The sequence below is a fragment of the Balaenoptera ricei genome, chromosome 17, assembly GCF_028023285.1.
Source record: "Balaenoptera ricei isolate mBalRic1 chromosome 17, mBalRic1.hap2, whole genome shotgun sequence".
Classification (NCBI taxonomy): Eukaryota; Metazoa; Chordata; class Mammalia; order Artiodactyla; family Balaenopteridae; genus Balaenoptera; species Balaenoptera ricei.
Window position 1 is genome coordinate 74,713,528 of NC_082655.1, and position 25,624 is coordinate 74,739,151.

General features: G+C 46.4%; 1 long non-coding RNA gene across 2 annotated transcripts in view; it reads right to left on the minus strand.

Moving 5' to 3' along the window:
• The window catches only part of LOC132351958 (uncharacterized), a 142,611-nt gene that overhangs the window by 72,507 nt on the left and 44,480 nt on the right, over positions 1 to 25,624 (minus strand). Inside the window, exon 5 of one of the 2 annotated variants that reach the window (XR_009498547.1) lies at positions 12,588 to 12,682. The exons of the other annotated variant lie outside the window; for it this stretch is intronic. This is a non-coding gene — a long non-coding RNA (uncharacterized LOC132351958). Of the gene's footprint in view, positions 1 to 12,587; positions 12,683 to 25,624 lie in introns of those variants that run through there. 2 annotated transcript variants of the gene reach the window in all.

Consider the following 25,624-nt stretch of genomic DNA (forward strand, 5'->3'; position numbering starts at 1 on the left):
ATGGAAACTAGAATTCATATCCTAGATTTGATAGATTTTGGTAGTTGTGACACCTATGTCCTCAAATCACTTCATTCCTTTTTCTAATGAAAGGTATATAAATGATAGATTTTTTAAATAATCAAATCTGAGGGGAATCTTAAATAAGAAAGGCAGAATTTGAAATTGTATGACACTCTTTCTGAAAGAAGAGTTTCATTCCCAAAGATTCAAAAAAATCATAATCCTCATTTTAACATTTACAAGTTAGCCATTTTTTATCAGCCACATTTTACAGGGAAGATCATTGGAGCAGAGAGAGATAAGGACCCTGCTTAAGAGCATGTGACAAGAAAGTGACAGAGCCGGGGTACAAGCCAGAGCCTGTCTCGTGAACCAAAAGTTCTACTAGCTCTAGCTCTTCCTCTTAAAGAAAGAAAGATAGGAAGGAAAGGGGAAGGGAGGGAGAGAGAAGGGACAGGAAAGGAAAGAAGCTTTTAGTTCAGCTTCTTAAAATTTAAAAGCCAAGTCATAATCAACTATCTGGTCTAATTTAATGCTCACATTTTAATACAAACAACTTAGAGTGGAGCTTCTGTGAACCCCAAGCCCACGTCCAGTCCAAGTCTGAGTCTTGCCAAGTGAAGTCTCTTGTTTCCCAGGACGCTGGACCCCGCAGCTGCCCTGAGAGCCTGGCCAGGGGTCCCACAACATCCAGCGCCTCGCTCACCCTTCCTGTAACAGAGGATAACTTCCCTTAAGACACTCCACAGTTTCCAGGAGGCAGCATTGTTCTCAAATTCCCATTTTGGAGTTCCAAAAGACCTCATTTCCTCTGGCCGTTCTTTCCCCTTCCCAGGCAAGCAGGGGAACAACATAAACCCTTCCAACCCCCTTTGCTCTGGTTCACCATCTCCTAAGGGACCTTACAAAATACACTGAAAGTGGTTAAGACACCAATATCCTCCGTGAAGACGCTTTACCACCACAGGAGCACAACCAACCTCGGTGTGGTGTGGAGGGTGTGGAAGGAGCAGGGGCAGGGCGGGAATGAGGGGGAAATCACAGAGGGAGGAGCCTTACGAAGAAAGTCCGTGATACTGGGTCTAGATGATACCAACCCACCCGTAAAAAAATTGATCAGGTGCACTCAGAAGTGTCATTGAATTAGAATTTATTCTAATAAATGTTTTTATGATTGATGTCAAGTTAATCTAGTTTATACATAAAGACAATATTTATAAACAGTAATTAAAAAAAAAAAAAAAAGAGAAGAATTTGAGGGCGGGGATGGTCTGTGTGTACTAGTACTCTGTTCTCCTTGAGAAGTCATTTATCATCATTGCTGGGGTTTCTGCCTGGTCTTTATCCTTTAAACAAGTCTGAGGAGGGCTTCCTGTACCTTAGGGAAATGATATCTGAGTTAGTCTGGGCAGACACCTGCATCTCCGGGCTCGTGTTAGAGATTACACTGAACAGACCTTCCTTTTTCCCCTCTGACAGTGCAGACCAGTTCTCAGTAATGGGAAGAGAGGTCAGACCCCGGGGCCGGTCACAGGGGCCCAGGCCATTGCACACCTATTCTTCAGGATCAAAGTGTTGGCAATCTCTCTCCCAGTGGTGAGGCTGAGAAATCATAAAATTACTCTTGGGTGTCTTGCCCTTATTTTATCAGTTGACTTTGTAAAGAATAAAAAAAAAAAACCAAAACATAGAACTTCCGACTGGAAAATGCAAACAAAAGAAGGAAATGATGGAGACACTATGATTTTTGAGCTCTCAAGAAAAGTGCAGCTTTGGTGAAGAAGGAATTTCAGACTTTCCCCTCCTCCATCCACTTCATCATCCTAGTGAGGTCAGGGTAGGAAACGTGCTGATCTCCTCAAAAGAAAAGACTAAAGACCAAGAATTTCAGGGGTTTTGTTTGTTTGCTTGTTTTTTCACTTGATACAATTTGCTTGCTAATTTTTTTTAAATATACATTTTCACAAAAAGCTGTATGTACCCCCATGTTCACTGCAGCATTATCTACAATAGCCAAGATATGGAAGCAACCTAAGTATTCATCAATAGATGAAAGGGTAAAAAGGATGTGGTATATATACAATTGAATATTATTCAGCCATTAAAAATGACATCTTGCCACTTGCAACTACATGGATGGACTTTGAGGGCATTGTGTTGAGTGAAATAAGTCAGACAGAGAAAGACAAATACTGTATAATCTCACTTGTATGTGGAATCTTCAAACACACACCCAAGCTCATAGATACAAAGAACAGATAGTGGTTACCAGAGGCGGGTGGTAGAGGCTGGGTGAAACAGGGAAAGGCAGCCAAAGGTACAAAGTTCCAGTTATAAAATAAATTAGTCATGGGGATATAAGGTAGAGCTAATGACTATAGTTAATAATATTGTACTGTATATTTGAAAGTTGCTAAGAGAGTGGCTCTTAAAAGTTTTCATCACGAGAAAATATATTGTGTAACTACATATGGTGACAGAGGTTAACTAGACTTATGGTGATCATTTTGCAATATATAAAAATATTGAATCATTACATTGTTCACCTGAAACTAATATAATGTTATATGTTGATTATACTTTAATAAAAAAAGAAAATAAGCCATTGTTCAACTCTGAAAAAAATACGCATATACATTTTCAAATAATATGCTCAGTACTCATCTTTAACTTCCAGAATCCTTTTCCGACGAAGCACCTCTAAACTTAAAGCATTAGGTCCAATTACTAGTCTGAAAAAGTAGACCCTGTCTATTGTCTAAAACATCTGGTAATTCAGGGCAAGTTGTGTACTTATTGTACGTTTATCAGACGTATCCTGAGTTTGGGGACCTCCTATATTTATCTCTCTTTTTCCAAGACCTCTGCTTCTTTCTGCAACCACCGTACTGGGTTCCTTCAGGAACCATTAACACAACTTCCCCAGAGAACAGTCGTGGGTAAAATAAAGTCGCACTGAAAGTTGTACTCAAAGTTACACCTGTCTGGCAATAGTGTTGATGAAGAAGCTCCCAAGATGACATAAGGGGGAGCGATGGTCAGAGAATCGGTAAAACTTCCTAACCAACGACTCTCGGGCGTTCCGACTGTGGGAAGGTCATTCCTGGTTTCTCAGTTCTGAGTCAAGAACTGTTGGCTTCTGACCCTTGAGCTGTGGGCCCAAGGTGAAACCTGATGTGACCCTGGCTCTAACCTCTGCACTTGAACTTGGGGATGACCGAGAGGGCCTGGTGGAGCTGACCCGCCAGAGGAGCAGGTGAAGGGCTGCGTCGCCACCTCTTGAGCCGCCCGAGGCTCTGAGACGGTGGTGTGCGCAAGGTCTTGCTGTTTACTCCTGAGTTTAAACTTCAGCCTATGTTGCTTACCAACAGAAAGGCCATTGGTTCTACGACTTGGTTCATCCATCAAGGTCGGTCCAGGCCGACTTGCAGCAGAAAAGCTGACTCTCTTTCACCAGCCTAAGGCAGCTCCTTGCTGAGCAGCAGCAGGGGTTACAGAACTCCCCGGAGGCAACAGTGACACCGTAGCGCACTGGTCCCCTCTGAGCTCTCGGCCGGAAAGCACTCAGGCTGTTCAGACCACGGCCGGTGGAGAAAGCCTCCGGGGGTGACTGACACCCTGGAGACAGGGGCGTCCCTCCCACCCCACGAGAGATCAGTGGGAGGGGGTCCGCTCTGGGAACCTCTCTGCTCTGTGTTCCTTCCCAGCCCCCTCCCCTCTCTGAGGTGCATCCTCCAGAAGCTCTCTCTCACCTGATCAAACCCAGGTCCCCACATTAGGGAGAAAGGACAGGAGCTCTTTCTGTCGCATGGGACAGACAGCAGTTAGAATCACCATCCTCTTTGGCGGTTCTGGACTCCTCACTGCCGACCCTATGTGATTCCCCTCCACCCCCGGCGGGGTGTACTTCCCTCCTCTCCACGCTGGGCTCCGCCATGCCACTCGCTCTGGGCAATGCCATGACAGCAGAAGGCATGCAGGCAGAGGTTTTGGGAGTGGCGGCTCTCTTGCAATTCTGCCATCCTCAGGAGGACAGGCCAGGGCTGGTCTACTGTCCCAGGAGCAGCACAGGAGACACTGCAGCCAGAAGCCTTTCCACCTGGAGCCCAGGCCCTCAGACTTGTAAGACCTAATAAAGGGTTGCTGTTTTAAGCAGTGGCGTTTGGAGAAACTTTGTTCGATAGTATTTCGAGGCCACGGTTAAGGAATACATCCTGTTAGGTTTCCCCACTGGGGCCCGCGTTGACTACTGCACTGCAATTTTGTTTGAGGATAGAAGAGTCCTCAGAGCCAGAGGGCACAGGGAAGAAGGAAAAGTAGCCTTTCCCTTATTCTCAGCCCTTCCTCAGTGGTCCCCCTTCCCAAATCTCACGTAAATGGAGGAGGGGCTTCTACAGAGGGTAACAATCCTCCAGCTCCCTTCATTCAGCTTTTCTTTACAGCCCAAAGTCCTGTAATCTTGGGGGTGGGGTCCCTGGACCCCCCAAGAACTAACTGGTCATTGACATCTGTTGACGGTCATCAGCGCTTGGCCAGCACCGTCTTACTGTCGGGCTGCAGCACATGCGTTACCCACAGAGGGTGACAGGAAGTGCTTCAGAAAGAGATTCGGACACACAGCGGTGGTGGAAGGCAAGGTAGCAAAGCCCTAGTGAGGCAGCAGCCCCTTTCCGTGTTCTGGCTTCCACTTGGTCTGAGGAAAGAGAGCGCCAGTAGGTGCTCGAATGATGAAGACCACGGGGGCAGGAATGTCTTAACACATGCCTCAGCCCCCTGCCTGTTCTGTCTCCCTGATGTCCTTCCCGCCCCCCAGGTCATGGTCTCACCTCTCAGGAGGGAGGAAGGTCTTACCGACAGCAGAGTTCTGTCATCCTCGATGCTACCCGGGCCCCCTAGGCCCAGGCTCTGCTTTCCGGGCCAGCTCTTTCTGGCTGGTTGCACACCTGCTCCCCACACCCCAATCTGAACACACGATGCCTCTGAACCTCTGTGAACATCAAGTATCTTCGTCTGAAAACTAAAACCTTCCACCACTGCATTTCCCCCCTTATTTTATTTTGTTTTGTTTCCTTGAATCCTTCTATGCAAATCCAGAAGACCTTCAGTCTTCTGTCTTCTCGGTCATCAAATCTTAATTTTGCATCTTTCCCCGCATTTTTTCCTTTCATTCAGAACAGATGCCAATTCGTGTTTTCTTGCTTTAGCTCCTCCTGAAACCCCACGTGTCCCGCAAAGGGTTTCATCAGGAAAAGCCGCTCATCACCTTGGACCCATTCTGCACTGAATTACTGACGCCACTCATGCTGCTGGATTTCAAGTTCCTCGATAGCCAGGAACTTCGTAATTTGTTTGGTTTATTTCCTCTGCTGTGCAGTTCTGTGTTCGTTTACTACTCCAAACACAGAATAATGAGGGAGTAGCAGTGTGAAACCCAAAGGCGGAAAATGGGGATTTTTCTTAAAAGGCACAGAGAGAAATTGGGACCTTTTGAATTATTCTGGTGCCTTTTCGCTCTGAAAGAACCACAGAATTTGCCCTTCTAGCATTTGGCTCTGGATGAACCTAACGTGGAGATGGATGGAGCAGGAGGGGGAATCCAGAAGGTGGGTGAGTAGCCCCCGGGTGAGGAACGGTTCATTCCTGGGAAGATGGCACCACAAGCCCGTGCTAAGGGCCCATCAAACGCCAAGTGTTTGTCCCGATGACCGGAGCCTCGCCGGGCAGCAGGTCCAGAGAAGCAAAGAGAGTGTAGTGCACATCTTCTATCCTCTTCCTGCGACCCTCCTGCCCCAAGTCCACCCTCCCCGGGCCTTCAGCCTTCCCCCCTGAGGGCTGCCATTCCACACACTTCTGTCCTCCTTGAAGAAACTTTCTGTCCTTCCTCTTGCCAAAATTCCTTTCTATTCACTCTGGTAGCTACAGTTTACTGGGTTGTTCAGAACTTGACAGACTTGGAGCAAACATATTCCGGAGCTTTAAATAAAGGATCTCATTTAATCCTCGCAGCAACCCCACAACGAAGTAGGCGTTATTAGCATCTTCCTTTTACAAAGGAAGAAACAGGAGCCCTAAGAGTTCATAACTTGCCCAGAGTTACAAACCCAGCTGAGATCTGGACCCAGCAGCTTGACCCCCAAACTGGCCTCTCTCTACTGCTCGGCACCTCTCCTTCGTGGCGGCCAACCTGGCCGAAGTCTTCGGGCGGGTGCAGCCCAGGGACGTGAGGAGTTTAGGGGGTGAAGGAGCCGTCCTTCTAGGGAGGGGCTTCCCCAGCACCTTGGAAAGCCTGGCGCCTGGCACACAGTTTGTGCTCAAAGAATATTCGACAAACGAAGGGGCGTCTTGGCAACAGCCACCTTCTCCACCCCTGGGCAGAATCCTGCCCCAAGGTTGCTCTGTCGAGGTCTTCCAGGAGCCCCAGAGGAGACCAGGCCTTGGCCCAGCATTTCCCAGAGGCTACGTTTGCGGGAGGATAAGTGTGAGTGTGTAAAGAGCTCTCGTCTGTGCAAAGACGTAGGACCTGCACTTCTCCAAACCTAAACTTCACCACCTCTGAAGCTCCTCCTTTCCCCTGATGTTGGAAGATGTAGCCTTGCTAATTCATGATGATTTAGTCAATTCGAGATTTCTTTTCAGTCCCTTTTAGGTAAATACTTAGTCAATTAATATTTTGCTCCCCGTGCCTTGTCATTTCCTTCTTCCCCAAGATGATCTAAGTTCTGGGGAGAGGAACATTTCTACCCTAAGACCGAAATTATTTCTGAATGAAATGTTTGGAGGAGACTATGGCCCTGTTAGCAGTAAATCCTGAATGGAGGCAGACCCGTGGGTCACGTGAGGTCGGCACAGGGCTGCCCAGGCAGGCCCAGGCAGGCCCAGGCCACCTGCCACCAAGCGGGCAGCCCACGGGGGCATCCAGAGGCCAGGCTGAGCCAGAGATTCGCTGAGCTTTCCAGTACTTTCTGTGATTATGGCAAAGAGACCTTAGATGCAAACACACGTTCCAACGCAGGGGAGCGGTGTCGGAGTGTCCTCTGTCCCAGGAAACTGTCGTGCATCTTAACATGACTCGTAGGAGTTGGACAGTCAGACTGGCTGAGCCGCGTGGGAACTAAAATCACCCTGGACCTTCTGCCCTGTTTTACACCCTATGTTAGTTAAGGGAAAGAATAAGTATCAACATTTCTGTGGCTTAACACAATCAAAATGTATTTCTCACCCAGATAACAGCCCAACACAAGGGCTCCCTGTGGGCTGGATTGGTTCATCTCATGATTCTACTATCTCCTGACAGACGGGGGGAAAGAGAGTGGTAAAGTCGTCCCTGATTCTTAAAAGCCTCAGCCCAGAAGTGACAAGTTTCACTCCCACTCACGTTCCAGTGGCTGTTCCCCCTGCCCCGCCTCCCTCCCTCTGTGCTCCCTCCACCGTTGACCCAGTTTCCTGGGAGCTGCAGGGGCCTCACAGTAAACCAGACACTCAGGGGGAGACCACACCCTCAGCGGCGCCAGGTGGGGGACGCAAACGCTGGTGGCAAATAAAGCCGGGTTAAAGTCCCAACTTACCTCTAACATGCGAGGTAACCTCGAGCCAGTTACTTCGCTTGGGAGACAAGCTACACGTAAAGTGTTCAGCACACCCTTTGGCTCACGTTAAGTGCTGAATAAGTGTGAGCGATCGTATTTGCTGTCGTCTCCTGGTCAGACTGCAGAGGCCAGAGGAAGGTGCCCAGACCCGGGGACATTTGCTCATGGCCACTGGAACCACCTGCATGGCACGCGTCAGGACTGGGGAGAGGGGTGCACACCCTGTCCCTTCGTCACCCTCCTTGGAGTCCGCACATCTGGAGGAGGAGCTGAAGCAGACGCAGAGGCAGGAAGGAAGGGCCAGGGCAGGGATGCATGTGGGTGTAACAGAGGAGAGGGGCCGAACAGAGGGAGGGAGAGCCAGGGGCAGCAGGTGAGGGCTGGCGGGGAGGCCGAATGAGGAGCAGGGGCCGCAGGGAGGACCCGAGAGCGATACAGGCCCTCGATGTCTCCCAGCCCAGCCCCTGCCCACTTCTCAGAGAATGGGCTACGGGTCTTGGAAATTATCCTTGTCTATGCTAGGTTCCAGGTCATGATTCTCCCAAGTACTCATCTCAGAAACACACTGTTATTCACCACGTGGGTTGAGCTCTGTCCCCCCAAGAAGATATGTTGACGTCCTAACTCCTGGCGGAGGTGAAAGTGACCTTAATGGGAAATAGAGTCTTTCCACATGTAAGTTAAGATGAAGTCACAGTGGAGTCGGGTGGGCCCTTAATCCACTGTGACCGATGTCCTTATCAGAAGAGACACAGGGACAGGCACACGCCGAGGGGGAAATGCCACGTGACACGACAGAGGAAGAAGGAGGACAGCCAGGTGGCCACAGCAGCAGAGACTGGAGTGCTGCCCTGTAATCCAAGGAACACCAAGGGCTGATGGCCACCGCCAGCCGCCGGGGGTGGAGGGATGAGGAGAGTCCCCCTCTGCGCCCCCAAGCAGGAGCTAACCCTGCTGCCGGCCTCCGGAGCTGTGAGAGGGTAAAGTCCCGTTGTTTTAAACCACCTAGTTTGTGGGGCTTTTTACAGCAGCCCTAGAACACTAATACAACCCTCCTGCATTTACCAAATATTATTGAGCATGGATTATCCGCCAGGTATTGTGAACAAAACAGATTTGGGTCTTGGCTTCGTAAAGCTACAGTCTGGTGGGAGAAATCGACCTTAATTAAATAGCTAATTATGAAAGTCCAGGGTGCCCCCTCTCCCGTTACCCCAAATGTGAAGGAGAAATGGGGTCTTAGTCACTTTTTATCCCTAGATCCTAACACAGTGCTTGTTAGGAAATAAAAAAGCTTCATTAAAGGTGGACCACGCGAAGCTAGGCTACCCTGAGATCAAGCTCTCTGTAGAATCATATTCAAAGCCACACTGCCTCCAAAAGCCTTGAACAATGATGCAAGTCTTTAGTCAAGATTCCTTGACGAAGTGGCGGTGGCGGGGGTGAGGGGGTTTACATCACAGCGCACAGCAAGAGTCTCTCCCCAGAAAGTTCCATTCTCGGTGCACCTGCTCCAAATTCCTTGCCCTCTCACCTGCCTTTCTCTGGAGGTCTTCTCAACTCCTGGTCTTTTCTCATGCAAAGTAATTTAAACTCTCTGAGCTTCTCAAAAAGGGTTCTGCTTAGATGCTGGGAGAAGGGTAAATCTATTTGATATTTAGACTTCATATTTGTTCTTCTCAGTAACTGGTGAATTATCAAATGAATGCACAAAGGACCAGCTCCAAGGGCCTCAGGTCTTTGTTTTTAGCAAAGTAGGAACAATTCTGAGTTATGTAAGCAGACCTAGAAAGCCCAGAACTCTATTCAGGCGCCCTTCCTCTACGGCGGGAAATTAACTCCTGTGAAGCGTCTCTGATATCTGGGCTAGTCTCTGATCTCGTGGCTTCTCACACGGGACCTCTGATATAATAGACACTTTTGCATTTCCCCCGATTTGACTCCAGATCACTGCTTGGTCAAGGTGCTCTGCTGGCAGCCAGAAATGAGAACCTGGGCTGGGAGTTCACAGATGTGTGCTCTTGGGGAAGACCCTCCAGGTCTCTGAGCCTCAGCATGAATCCACACAGAGGGAAAGGATGCTACAGGAGCCCCCTGAAGGCCAGAGCAAGCTGCGGGACGCAACAAGCTTAGGTAGCAGGAAGGGAGGGTCAGAAAGACCAGCCAAAGAACGGAGCCCTCAGTTCCAGAATCTTCGAAAGTTCTCTGTTAAACAGGACTTAGTGATTTGCTTCAGCTCATCATCATTTCTTTGGTAACAGTTTACTTAGGAGATTCCTTGAGCAGCCAGCACCCTTAGAAGAGCAAGGGACCACGACCCAAGGCTCTCAGCATATCTGGCCCAGCAGAGGCAAAGTGGCCAGCAGAGAAATCTGGAACCCAGGAAACTCACGTTGAAATGCCGGGGAACCTCCAGAATTGGGCTTGACACGACCTAACACCTCAGAGTGGCCAGGAATTGCTACCTTCAATACTCTAATGCCTGGACTCCTAAATGTCGTGTTGTTACTATTTATTGGGTGTGGATTGTGATTACCCCACTTGGAGCAAATTCATTTGGTGTGAATTTTGAGTGTCATATGTACAGGACTTTCACAAGAATAACTGTATGATTCAGCATTAATTAAACTATCCTTAAAGTGAAATGTTCACATCAAGTCATATTTCTTGGATCCTTAAGCCACTGGCAGAGCCTTTATTGTAACTATGATTACTTATGAATTGTGCAAGTTATTCTCAAATACGTGCATTCACAGACTTCTCCCAACACCCAGCTCCCCTATCTATACATCACTGCTGCTCTTGCCAAACAGATTTGTCCAGTCAATACCTCCATGTCCTAATCTTTAAAGATGTCACCTTGCGGGGCTTCCCTGGTGGTGCAGTGGTTAAGAATCCACCTGGCAATGCAGGGGACACGGGTTCAGGCCCTGGTCCGGGAAGATCCCACAGGCTGCGGAGCAACTAAGCCTGTGCGTCACAACTACTGAGCCTGTGCTCTAGAGCCCGTGAGCCACAACTACTGAAGCCTGCGAGCCACAACTACTGAAGCCTGCCTGCCACAACTACTGAAGCCCGTGCACCTAGAGCCCGTGCTCCGCGACAAGGGAAGCCATCGCAATGAGAAGCCCGCGCACCGCAACGAAGACCAAACGCAGCCAAAAAAAAAATTAAAAAAAAGATGTCATCTTGTGTTCGCAGCTGTTAGCCCATCAATACACATAAAGATTTCTGAGCTGCTTCTATAGCAGTGAAATATATCATATTTTTACACCACATTAATCTCAAGGACCATCCAGCTAGGAAAGCCCTCAGGATCTTTTCTATTATACCCCAAAAATATTCTCTTGATTGCTTATCACACAATGGTTGATTCACCGCTAAACAAAATCGTATTTTAGAATGTGAACGTTAGAATCAGATTACTTCGAGGGGAACAATATTGTAAGTCAGATGACTTCATATGAGCATATTTAGTGTATCACCTCAAACATGCTGATGCCAAGTGAAAAATGGAAAACCATGCAGATATTTGTCATATTCCAACCAGACACTGGATAGTCTAAACACACAGCCCATCAGTTCTCTGGTGCAAATGGGAATGAGCAGAGAGAAACACAACAACACTAGAGAAGATATTCAGGAAAGAAACGCAAAATGGTAAATCATCGTGGTGCTGACACTTTTTGAACTTGACCTTAAAGATCTCAACAGCAAAAGGGAGTTATTTTTAAGTGGGTCAAACTATAAATTTAATTTATGTGGTGATACGGACCCAAAGCAAAGGTGACACACATATATAATTTTGAGTTAGACAACTCATTTTACTTATTTTATTCATTCCACTCCAATTTTTGACATTTGATTAGCCCTCTTAGTATTCAATTTCCAAACCCCTAGAGCAGATGCCTAATGTCTACTGAATCCTTTTTAATTCCATAGTTTGTGTGTGTGTAAAACACAACGTAAGGCAGGGAAGTGAATAGTTTTTTGTAAAGTACAAGATCCATGTTAACGCACAGTCTTGTTGGCTTTTATCGGGAGACAGTGTGAGTCTCCTTGAGACATTGTCTCGCTCGTGCGCATGATGGTGTGATGGATATGATCTATAACGTTCATTTCCTTCATGCGTTCCTTGTCCTATTGGAACAGGCACGGGATGGTGGTAATCCTACGAAAACTCCACATGATTTGTTTATTACTGGAGGTTTATTTACGGCTGTCACCATCACCTGTATCCATTAGTAACCTCACAGGTTCTTAAAGGGACACTAGTAACAATACCTGATTTTAAAAAAAACTCTCCTGAATTTTAGTAAAAGCCCACTTGAAAGGTGTTTCTTTGCTCCACTTCTCCACTGCTTTCCCATCCCTTTTAAGAACCATTTTGAGTTATATCCACTTTTCCACAAAAAAACACTTCGCGACATCTTTAATAAGCCAATGTTATGTAGTGAGGTGCACTAAAGAAAATAAAGATAAAAATGCTCTACACGTTTTTCTTTTGTCTGCACCACATGGCATGTGGGATCTTAGTTCCCCGACCAGGGATCAAACCCTCGCCCCCTGCAGTGGAAGCACAGAGTCTTAACCGCTGGACCGCCAGGGAAGTCCAAAAATGCTCTACACTCTTGAGTGAAATTGAATTCTCATGATCTGACTTGGTTTTGAAATGTTTATTTACTAACATGAAAAGAAAAACCAAATCCAGCCTAAAGTTGTAGTTGTTTCCTCATATCTACTGATACTAACCCAAATTCATCACGTGTACCGGAGTGGTGGCTGTGCTCATTGTATTCTACAGATACCAAGCCAACGTAACTTCTGGAAGGTTACTACAAACCCTGTACAGGATAAACTCAATGCCCACGGCGTCCAGCAAATAACTAAGCACCTGACCAAGTGCTCCCTGGGAAAAACAGCTGCATCAATGAAAAACTGAAAAGATGAACCAGGCAAGTCGCTAACGAGTATTTGTTGATGAGGCCTCACCTTTCAGAGCGCCAGCAAAAGCTCTCACCTGAGCCTTCTGTCTGGACACCGTACACAGGCGCATCAGGACAGTCAGCCATTTGTATACGCTGGTCCTGCATCTGCAAAGTCAACCAACAGTAGATGGAAAGTATTCAAAAAAAATTCCAGAAAATTCCAAAAAGCCAAACTTGAATTTGCCATGCTGTCAACTATTAGCATAGCATTTACATTGTATTAGGTATTATAAGTAATCTAGAGATGATTTAACGCATACGGGAGGGTGTGCGTAGGTTATATTTGAATACTACTCCATTTTATATAAGGGACTTGAGCATCCTCAGATTCTGGCATCCACGAGGGGTCCTGGAATCAATCCCCCTCGGATACCGAGGGACCACGGTACCTTAGGATGCAGTTTGCGGGTCCATAGAGCTTAACTCTGTTCAAAATCATATTAAGGGTCTGCAAAAAAGATGCATAAAGCACTATGTTTTGAAGTGCTTGATCTGTCAGCGTGAAAAATCTTTTTGTGTCCAGATATGTGAAGCGAAATAGAAGACAACTACAGCCACTAGTAACCACTCCGTGTACACTACAGTAATGCTACACAGACCTCAGCGCTATGTTATGCTTTACCCAGGATCCAGCCGTTAGGTCAGGGCCAGGCTGGAGAACCTCCCGAGGCCTCGTTTAGCGAACTGTCAACCCCCCTCCACACACACACACACACACACACACACACACACACCACCACCACCACCACCACCATCACCACCGAGGCACACCACCTTCCCCGCAGGGAAGATAAGCCTCTGCTCTTCGAAATAACAGAAGTGGTTTTGGAATACCAGAGTATCCCGACAGCCGAATTAACTTTCTCACCTCCTGTGTGAGTTTGCAAGGGTTGCTGTCACAAAGAATTGTAGACTAGGAAACAGCAGAAATGTATTGTCTCACAGTTCTGGAGGCGAGAAATATGAGATCAAGGTGTCAGCAGAATAAGTTCCTTCTGGGGGCCCTGAGAGAAGGGCCTTTCTCCTTGGTGTGTAAATGGCCATCCTCTGTGTCCTAGCGTGGTCCTCCCTCTGTGCGTGTCTGTGTCCTAATCTTCCCTTCTTGTAAGGACACCAGTCATATTGGCTGAGGGCCCGCCCTAATGACCTCATTTAACTTGATTACCTCTGTACAGACCCTGTCTCCAAATAAGGCCACATATTGAGGTACTAGGGGGTTAGAATTTCAACACGTGAATTTGGAGGGGACACAATTCAGCCCATAACGCCTTCCTACAGGGATTTTGGTGTCAGATAGCACAACCTTTAGACACTTTGTTTCTGGTTTTCTCCATAAAAGAATAAGCCAAACAGATTAAAGACTGAGTTTGGGGGAGCTAATTCATACCCGTGTGTCTTTGCCAACTCCTTTATATTCAGTAGAGGAAAAAACCCATGAAACAAATTATTATATTAGACAGGAGCTAGAAAGCCATAATGTTAAGGCGGGTAGACCAGGATGCAAGAGGGTGACTCCAGGCCACGGCACACGGACTGCCCGCTGGCTGGTTGGAGAAGCCTTGGGGAACTTGCCCGAAAGCAGGACCGTGACATAACTGTCACAAAATGGATCCTCCCGGTAATACTACCAACACAGCGTGAAGTGCACCGTCAAGATATTTAGAAGAGTTTGCCTTCAGTCACCAGATGAAGCAAAGGTGATTCCACCTTGAATGTTAATGACCGGACCAAAGAGTCTGATTTTTCTTCTGAGTAGCAAGGAGGAAGGCTCTCAGGCCCTGGGTCCTTTAAGAATGGGATTTTCTGCATTAAATGCAAGCTCAGTAACAAACCCATCTAGCACCGTTCTGTCTGCTTTTCTTGAACCAAATGAAGGCTGTTACTTAGTTGTGACTCTTGCCTGGAAAATAAAGTGGTCTTACAATCTCCAGAGATCTGTAACTTCACACGTGCAGAAGAACTATAAATTACATGCTTTTGTTCCCAACCCGGCAACTGCTTCCTTAAACTTCTTTCCTGTACAAACATCTGAAGAAAATGCTTGGAAACTGTGGGGAATGGTGCTGTAGGAAGAGAGGCTTCCTTTTAAGGAGAGGGAAGGAGAGTTCCTTTGGAGGATGAGAAAAACATTCTCTGAACTGTGGGGCTTGGTGAGGTGAACTTAACTTTTAAGAGGTGGTACTAGCATCTCATTTGAATTGATTAATAACAGTGAAAATCTCCCTGCGAAAGCACAAAATAGACCATCCCACACTCAGCAAAATAAAGCCCAAAACCCCATCTGTTGCTATGTTGAACCATTTGACTGGGAAAGGAGGTGGATGACAAATTAGAAGTCTCACACATAAATACCTACACTGAGTCCTCTGCTTGGGACCTTCGTTGGGATATATGGATTACTATGTTCTTAAAAATCTGTGAAAGCGTGTGAGTGGCACATTTATGGAACTTTAGTGAAGCAACATAGATTAAGCAAAGGTGTCAGAGAAGTTTGAAGCAAGGAACATTTTAACGCTGCTTTGAAGGGATTTCCCTCCTAAAACCCATAGAATTATCACTTGATGGTTGTTTATTTGCTAAACGAGATGATTACATTGAACATAGTTTAAACCAACCTCTAAAACAATGGATGGTTTGCAGTTGCCCTGACCACGCCAGAATTCAACTCCGTCTTAGAGTGTTGAAGGGAAAAAATTTCCCTGGGAGTAAAATACTTTTTAAAACATGGCAAATGGCAAGATTCGGCGTTGTCTTTATCCGGGAAATCATGCTATTGGCGCATCGGCAGTCACTGTCTCTGCGCATCAATGTCCTCTTTAAACAGTGTCGTGCAAGAGCAGAGACTGGCGTTTGGTAATGAAGGAATGGCTTCCCAGATCAGCCGGGTAAACAGCAGTTTGATTAGATCATCTGGCCTTTAATAAAGAAGAATGGAAGCAGCAGAACTGCTAGCCGACCAAACCGTGCTGGCTTTGCAGCGGGAACAGAAAACCCTCCTCCGGCCTCGACAGCAAATCTCCCTGGGTTGTCCCCGCGACTTCAAGTTGACCCACAACGGCAAAGCCCAAGGGAGCAGCTAACACACGAGCTGAGAGCTCGGTCCTGCCTAGGATGTTTACAGTGACGAGCGCGATGCGGCCACACCGGCCTTCGGCGCCGCTCCCGGAGCTCCGGAGCCGGCGGTCGTGCCCGAACCGGCCGGTAGATGGCGCACCGAGCCTCCGACACAGCCTACTCGGCTTGGGCCGGCGAAACAAGCAAGGATTTTGATTCATCAAAAACATAAATTCTACTTGATGAACAATAATAATAAAGGAAATTGACTACTGGGCATCATAGAGATGAATTTTTAAAGCCCCGAAATCAAGTAATTTGAGATTATTTAATTTAATTTACTAAATTTGAATAACTGTGCAGTGTAATGATGCATGGCAGGGCATTTAGGTTTTATAGCTTCTAAATGCTCCTCTTTAGGGCGATTGCTCAGTTGCATGGTCGCCAGAGAACCCTGTCCCCATCTCCAAGCCCTGTAAACAAATCGAGGAAGTAATTACACGTTGGGAAAAAGGCAAGGGGAAATGTAGGAGGGGAGAGACAGCCCAGTAACAAAATTTCCCCTTTTCTCGAGCAATACACCACCTCAAAAGTACTCCAAGGCCAGTGTTAGAGACCTTCTTAACATAAGCACAGCAGCTGAGCCTAAGCTAAGGGCTTTCCAGGTGCTTCTTGAAGTAGGATCCTCATCTCTTAATAAAACAAATAAGAGCTACAGCAATATTTATATTCACGTCTCAATTTTTTTAAGTTGGTGAATATGCATCTCTAATAGCTTCTAAACCAACAAATGAGGACACCGTAAAACTTAGAGATTCTGTTCATCTTTTTTTTTTTTTTTTCTGTTCATCTTTTGAGCCACGAAAATTTTCTGCAAGCAGATGCAAAAAAGTCCTTTTCTAAAAGTCCAGCCCCCGCCTTCCCCTCCATGTAGCTCCAACGCACACGTTCTGTGCGCACAAACACGCATGTGTGTCTGCATGCACACACACACATATTGGTTCAAATATCTCCGAGTGTGAAAAATAAATAAATAAGGCAACTTCAAAAATCAAAAAATATATATATATCTCCTGGTGTGTACACGTACATGGGGGGATACACACGCTGTCTGTGTACCCCTCTCCTCTATTGTTTTCAGCATAACTGATTTTGGCACCAGCGCTTTAGCACTTTGGAAGGGCCTTCATTAGCACTGGGACAGTGTCCAAAAAGAATCCAGAAAAATCAACACATGGCTGCTCTTGTTCTCACGATAAATGACAGCTTTGGTGGAAAACAACAACAGTCAAGAAGCAAAACAAAAACCAAAAAGCAACAAGAGTAGCGATAGCATGAATAGAGGAAGTCAGACATCACTAAACTCAGATTTTTTAAATTCAAATTTATTTATTTATTCCATTTTTACAACTCTCTTCCTTTGCCACTAACCCTCCGGGTACTTTCGCACCATTAAAAATATAAATAGTGCAAGTATATTAAAGACCCTAATGGAAAAAAAACCCAACAATCATGGGGCTTATGTCTCTTTATAGACACAAACATGCTTATTACATTCTTTAAAATGTGTAAAAACATGTAAGGGGCACATTTATGTAACTTTACTGTTATGGTGTGGCATGAGCTGCCCATGAACTATAACAGCCCCCAATTGAAGGCTGTCCCTTGAGCCTTCCATACCAATAATTCACAGTTCTTTGGAACCGGGGTTCTGAAGAGATGAGCCTTTCTTGGAAACTAGAATCTCCCTAATTACCTGAAAGTCTTGTCTCAAAACCATTAATGGGAACTTTTGGGTAGTTCAGATGCCATGAGACTGTGTAAAGAAGGCAGTAATTTCTAAACTAGTCAAAAACCCAGTAACATTCAATATGTGTGTGTGTGTCCTCACACCATACCTTAATAGGTTGATGATAAATCACACTTTGAAGGAAAGCAGTAACCAAACAAACTATAGAAGACTTTGATTCAAAGGGTTAATTCCTTTGCTTTTCAGCTGTCAAAACAATAGTGGAAAATTGACTTGTGCATGGCCCTTTAAGGCTCTAGGCTCTGCTCAGGAGACCAGGCAGTAAGGGAGAAAACCCCGTTGGGTGTTAAGAAAAGAGAAGTTATTGTGCTATTCATTCCTCTTTGCCTTCTCTTTCCTCAGTTTCTCAGTTAGACTTTGTGAGTTGTTTGTGAAATCTGAGAGGTGTAATAAGTACTGCTTTACTGAGCAATTACGTGGTGGAAATTTGCAGGGAGAAAGGACTGAAGCAGATGGAAGGGGCAGTGATTTCCTTAAGGTCTGTTTAGTTTGGGAGGTAGGTTATATTGGAGGGTCTTGAAATTGTTCAAGGAAAAGGGAAAAAGGAACAGGGAAGCAGTGAAACAATGAAAAAAGAAAAAGAAGGGAGAAAGTACATGGGATTTGTAGGCATGTGTTCTCTCCCTTCTTTTCTTTTTTCTTTTAAAATTGTTTCACTGCTTTCCCCTTCCTTTTTCCCTTTTCCTTGAAAACCTTCGAGACCTTCCTTGCTTCAGGACAGGAAAAGGATGAGTGCAGGGTGAGCTAGAACCGCCGTGACGGGGAGCCCTGCAGGACGCTGGTGCTGAAGATCCAAAGAAGGAGGCTGGACGTGAGGAGGTAGCAAGAGAAGCCTCTGAAAGAAACACATCTTAAGCTTTAAGACATCCTGGAAGAACAGCTCTGGAGTAATTCAGAATCAGGAACAGCCTGAGAGAGCAGATCACAGCAGAGAGGAAGCAGTGCATCTCCAAATTAACTCATTCCTTCCACAAATATTAATTCAGTGCCTCTCATGTGACAGGTACCCATTAAGCACTAGGCATGTGAAGTAAACTAGCTACTTCTTCTCAGTGCCTTTCTTACATAGAACACGGCCACCATCTTGTCTGAATTCAGACTCAGTCAGTGCACAAAATCCTCTGACTCAGGAGGCAGAGGTGAGAACGCTTGTGAGTCTGTGGACCAAGAGGAAATTGAGGCTATCTCTCCTGGTCACTGCACGCTGGACGAGCGCCCTCTCAGGAGCTCAGCGTTTATTCCAAACTCTAGCTTAAGTATCTGTGGACAACATTTCATCTTTAGAAATGGCTCCATTTCACCCCATTGCTGATCATTATTATGAATAAACTCACGTTGGACAGATTGTCTCGCTCTCCAAGAAGGACCAGAAAGCCGACTGACAGGTCTCCAAAAGGAGAGATTCCAAGTAGAACGGAGGCTACTTCTCAACAGCCTGTTCAATAACTCCACAATACGAGGACAGAAACAACCTGGAGTTTGGCAGGAAGACCAATGTCAACACGCTCTATATTTGCTTATTTATTGGCAGCTTGGAAGGCAGCCACAATTTATGGTCCTTCATTCCCAAATCGAGGGAGTGATGCTTCCTGCCAACAACATTTCCACACCACCTGACCGGTCTCTCTCTGCACAAGCCAGGAGGGGAATGGGTCCAGGACAGTCGTCGTTAGCCGCCATGTTTGTAACATATTTAATGCCGCCTATACTCCCAAAGGTGCCCAGTGGAGGAGAGAGTGGGCTGCAAGCTCCCCGACGTGGCTTAGCTCTCGCGGAAGGAAGGTTTGCAAGGGCAGAACCTGACTGTCCACACCCAGCCAGCCACACAACCGCAGTGCAGTCAAGCCCACACTGGCATTCTGTTAGGAAGGTGCAACCGGAGGGTTATGCGAAGACCATGCAGAGGGCTCCAGAGAGTTTCAGGTCCATGTGGGTGAGGATACGTTTGGGAAAACTATCCTTCTGAGAAACAGCCAAGGACATCAAGATTTGTTTTAATGGAGCAAAGAGGGAAAGCTAGAATGGGGTTGTGGGACCTGTAAGCGGCTTCAGAATGACACTGGGAGAGGGAGCCTGTCCTTGAGAGTAAGCAGTGGTTCTCAACCGCTGGCACAGCTGGAACAAGAGAAATTGGGACATTTGAGAGCTGGAGAGGTCCTCAGCAATTCTCTAGTCTGACCTCTTCACTTGACAGACGATGAAGTTTATTTTTGAGGGAAAGGTTCTGGACTAGAAGTAGGTCCCCTAGGTCTAAATGGAGGGCTGGATTCTCACAATTGGCTGACACCAGCACCCAAAGGATCGGTTTAGACATTATTAGAAGCACAGACACGTCACCAAAGGCACTCCAGCCACAGGTTAAATTCTAGATCAAGGTAAGCAAGTTTGTTCAGTCAGGAGCACAGCACACCCCTTGCCAGAAGTTGAGGGGCCTCCTGAAATCCTTATGATGGGATCAGACCACTCTTTGTGGACCGCCGATTATACCGCTTCAGAAAGCAAAGGGACTGTGGGAAGAGGGTACAGGCCAAGTTCGACCTGTCCAAGCACAGGAGAATGTGGTTTTATGAAGTGCGGGAGTCAGCCTAGTTATAAAATCCAGAGAGCCTTCTAGACAAGCAGCTCAATGGCCGCTCTCCTGTTGCTCCCCTGAGCTGACAGGCAATTTCATGGGAAGCAGGTTGTGGACACACCGTGTAAGTTACTAAAGCTCGGTGGACCTCCCCCACGGCTGCAGCGTGAAATTTCCTGTTTGCTCCACAACCTCCAAATTCAAAGCAAAATTGCCACCAGCTGTGCTTTCAACTTTCTCCGTTGCAAGTGAAGAGCAAAGCATCTTTGAGGATAACGTAAATGGAGAAAAATTTAGGGAACCCCTTCTGCACCAAGAGTTCGTCAAGGCTGACTCAAGTCAAAGCCAACCCCAGCACTTGAAGAGAAGTCATCTGCTCTCAAAGATGGCATCCTGCCTAGCCCAATGGGTGAAGTAACGAGCCTGGGCTGGAAGTCGAAGAAGACGGGAGGTCTTATCTTTCTGCACACTCAAGATTTAAGTGGGTCCACAGGAGAAATATGACCAGAACCATTTCAGCAGTTGAAACATTCATCATTGTTGCAGAAATGAGGTGAGTGTTATATTTTCAGTTCCCGAAACACCTTGCTCTCCTTTTCACCCTGTATCTTTGCACACACCATTCCCTCTGCCATTCCCCAACCCGTGTTCCATCTCCACTTGGCCAACTCCTGCTCATCCTTCAAAACCCAACACAAATATCTTCTCAGGTGAAATCTCCTATTACTTCCTCAACAGAATTAGGGACTCCCTCCTCTGTGATTCCAGGTATAAAATATTACATTTTATACATCTGATCACAGTATTAACACTGATCACATTAAACTGCAAGAAACAGTAAGGAGGAGAGAAAATAACAAGAGCTTTGGTGTCAGAGATAAGAGACTGTATCTCCCAACTCCTCCATTTACAAACTGTGTCCTTGAGCGAATTATCTAATCTTCCTGATCCTTCCGGCAATTCCATCTACAAAATGGGGGCAATAATGCCTACTGTAGAGTATTCTTGTGAAGATCACATGAGATTGGCAAATAAAGCCCCTAGTGCTAGGTCTGACTTATAGCCAGTGCGCCACAAATTAGTCCCCGCCCCTTTCTCCTCCCTCCAAAGGCAAAAGCACGCTTTTCATCATTGTGTCCTCAACATTGAATTGAACACACTAAGGATTTAATGCATGCAATCATGCAATGAATATGATAACTAAGGGCAAACAGGGGCCAGTTTTTAATCATAGAATGCCAGGCCTAGAGAGGGCCCTAAACGCATGGCATTTGACCAGATGATTATCATGGAGGAAGTTCACAGACGGAAAGCAGCAGGGCCCTTCTCTCGTGCTTGCAGACCAGGACTCTCCCGCTTTCTCCCCACCAGCACGTGCTTACTGCTTTTCGGGGTTGCAGACCAGAGCCTGAGCGGGCCTTTCTGCGGGTGCATTTTAGCCGGCCTTTCTGCCCATGGACTTGGAGACCAGTACTAGTCTTGGTGGCTGCTTTAGTAGGAATCCTGTCCAGCTCTTAGTGGTTAAGTTCAATTTCTCATCATCCACACAAATAAGGCTTCATTCAAATTGGAGATGATAGATGATTAACAGGCATGAGAAAACGTGTTGTGCTACACTCAGAAAGGATGCAAATGACAAAAACACATTGCCTTCTGGAGAGGCAGGGAAATGGCGGCAACAGAATGCACCCGGCTTCTTGCACCTTCGTGTCTGGCTAGACGGTTTTACGGCATTTAGCAGCACTGTGCGAAGGCACCCACGGCATCCCATAACTCTCACAAAACAGCGTTTTCATGTGCTAATGGCAACGGAATCAGAAACACATGGATTTAATTTCCTCCAAGATACCCAGGGGTATAAAAATCAATGCAGGAAAGCCATTTGGCTAACTATATTGGGGGCTTTTCTGAGCCCCAAAATGGTGAGAAATTGTTGGAGATGGCTGCTGAGCCCAGAAATCCCACCAGGTTCAGCCCTCCCCGAGCACAGCCCTGGCCTAATGTGATGTGAAGCCCCGGCTGTGCTTTTGGAGAGAGGCAGGTGCTTGCTGTGTGGTACCTTCGCGGCCGCCATCTCCGCAGAGTTCCTGCTTTCTGCTGTTCGTTCATTCGCTCAGCTGCTCCCACCACAGAGCCGTCAGGGAGATCTCACTTTGGCAGCAGATCGGGATCCCTGCCTGAAAGTTGATAGAGGTTGGGCTATTTGCAGAAATAATGCTTTCCAGACATACTCAACAGTGCCCCTCTTTCCAGATGGGGTGCCATTAGCGTTGCTTCCAGCCATTTCCTCACCTTCTGGTGTACTTGTCAGCTCTCGCATGTGCATCACAAGCCTTCCATATTCTGGGGAATCTCGGAAAACTGCTCAAACCCTCAGCTTCTCACCACTTGCCTGCACAAATGCGCGCTCGCACGCGCACGCACACACACACACACACACACACGTCTCCACTGTTCTGTATGCACATACAGTTTTCTTCCTCCACCTCTTGGGAGTCAACTTAGATTTTCCAAGAGTGCTAATCACTAAATGTGATAGTTTAGCAGCTCGGGGAATTAACAGGCTTGAATACCTGGGACACCAAAGAATTCCCTTGGCGTGGTGGTGAGTTCCACCATCTGCAGTCACCGATGACTTTGCTATTCACATTGCCCTTCGGTGGCCTCTGGTTTTCAACGACAGAAGGAGCCCTTGGTGAAGAGGCTACTCCCTGGCCCCAAATCAACCTCTTGAGAGATGAATGAAGCCACTTCGTGTTCGTGGCCCGTACATAAGACACTTAGGGTTGCAGGACCCCATAGTATTACATCCATGTGCTATTTCCTTATTGAGAAATTGCCCGGCTTGCCATATTGTGTGTGAACTCTGGATGGTTTAAACATGCCCAGGCTAGAAATCAGGTCCTTCTCCCAGGTCCTGTGTTAAGGTCCTTCCCAGTTCTCAGGACTCCTGAAGTTACTTACATGCACTCAAGTCTGCAGACTAAAGTGGTCGATGGAGCACCGGGCCGCATGGTGAAAGTCCAGTATGGCAGCCGTGCTCATCTGTCTACCCGTAAGTGTCCCTGTTGGTTTGCCATCCTGCCTCCCTTTCTAATTCCCTCCTGAAGCTGAGCTTCCCTTGTCAGGGGGAGGGGGAGGGGGAGGGGAAGGGGCTACACACACACAGAACCCCTCGCCCTCCTCACTCTCATTTCTCAGTTTGGCTGGGTTTTGTCCCTGAGTGGGATATGCTCTCCCCGAAATCTAAGATCTGTCCTGTTTCTGCCTCACATCCTGGGGTGGATGCAGGAGTGGGGCTGGCTTCTCAGAAGCGCCTGACACTGGAGACGCTCAGCACTGCCAGAGTCTGTGAAAGTCAGGCTGGGCAGCCGAGGCCGATTACTAAACACCATGAAGACGAGATAAAACAGAGAAAGCCGTTTACAAACTACAGACCAGTGGATATAATGGATACCTTCCTCTTCTTCTCGGCTCTTCAACTATTACTCAGAATCAGTAGCTCCTGTGTGACCTTGGGCAAGTTACTTAACCCTTCTGTGCCTCAGACGCCCCACCTGTAAAGTCAGGCTAACACCAGTAAATACCTCATAGGTTTGTTATGTGGATTGAAGGAGATAAGGCATGTAACATGCTGAGAACAAGCACGAGTGCGCTAAGCAGTCTCTAAGTGTAGGCTGGTAAACAAACCGTGAATTTTCGTTTTACCTCCAGGAAAGCTTACTTCCTATTACCTTCCATGCTTTTCGGGACTAAAAAGTCCTTGGCTCTTGACCCAGCAATTGTTACCGGAAGATGTGATATTTGTAACACTTCTGGGTCATTATGGTCACTGAGATGTTCTCATCCTTGCTGTGTGAGTTGAGTCACTGATGGTCATCTTGCTCCAGGTGGGACCCTCACTGATGAGCTATTTTTTCTTCTGGAAAGGCACTGTCCTCATCATCTCTGGGAAGATCTCCCACATTCGAACATGATTTCTTTTTTTATTTTTAGTATTCTACTATTTGTGTTTTTATTTTATTTTTTTATTGACGTATAGTTGATTTACAACGTTGTGTTAGTTTCTGGTGTACAGCAAAGTACGCTGGTGTACAGCAAAGAATATATATATATTCTTTTTCAGATTCTTTTCCATTATAGGTTATCACAAGATATTGAATACTATTCCCTGGGCTATACAGTAGGTCCTTGTTGTTTATCTGTTTTATATATAGTAGTGTGTATCTGTTAATCCCAAATTCCCTATTTATTCCTCCCCACCCCCTTCCCCTTTGGTAACCATAAGTTTGTTTTCTATGTCTGTGAGTCTGTTTCTGTTTTGTAAATAAGTTCATTTGTGTCATATTTTAGATTCCACACGTGATATCATATGGTATTTGTCTTTCTCTATCTGACTTGCTTCACTTAGTATGATCATCTCTAGGTCCATCCATGTTGCTGCAAATGGTATTATTTCATTTTTTTATGACTGAGTAATATTCCACTGTATATATGTACCACATCTTCTTTATCCATTCATCTGTTGACGGACATTTAGGTTGCTTCTATGTCTTGGCTCTTGTAAATAGTCAAGCCTAATTTCTTGATCCCTACAGCTTTTGATCTTGCTAGAGTGACAGAGATAAGCTCATTTTGCAATTGTTGTACCCAACTGTGCTATGTCCTTCCAATCAGGAAAGGAGAGAGCTTAGCAATCAAATAATTGCTTCATTTGATCACCTGTGTATCTTCCACCTTGATCAAGTCTTCATAGGCTTTGAATCTTTCTACCCAAAGCTGGGCAGATTTGCCATGTTTCTTAAAATCCCCAAACTTTTTTCCTTGATGGTTCAAAACAAATAAAAGCAACAACAAAAAGCTTTTTTTTAAAATAAGTTATAGCAATCTTTTTAACATTTCAAAATGCATCTTATTGCTTGACTGATGGATACATATGGTTTAAAAGTACAAATCAACTGTTCCATACCCAACTCTTCCATATCCATTTTCTTGATGTGCACACGCTTTAATTTCTGGAAGTCCCAAAGAGCAAAATATCACCCTCCCCAATTCTTTCTGCTACTGCTGTTGATAAAAGAAAACGAAGTATATTAGTTACCACCCATCAACCCAGGCTTCTAATTACATTGTGAGACTTGCTCATTACAGCAGGTATGGGGTGCAGAGCAAGAAAGGAGGTGTTTCCATTTAGCCCGTGATGGGAGTAACAAGTGTGCTCAGCCTGACACACCAGCTCCACGCGGGGAACACCTTAAACAATCCCATCAACACCGATTCACTTCAACCAGGTGATACTTTAATGAGCCAACCCCAGTGCTCCCTGGATGACATGAGGCCTCATGTCACACCATGAGAGGGGCACACCACCTTTAAAAGAAAAAAGATCACTAAAAAAGCCAGAGCGTTGACACTTGCAGATGAGTTGAATTCCCTTTGTCCTGTGGACATGCTCGATGCTCGGAGAGCTCCAGGCGTGAGGAGCTGATTTCTGCTGTCATCAGACCTGACCCGCACTCCCCTAGGAGCCCGCGGCCTGTCTGTTGCAATGACAGGAGAGAGAGCCAGGCTGTGGCTTGGGGTCCTCAGCTGTGCGGCACCGCAGGCCACA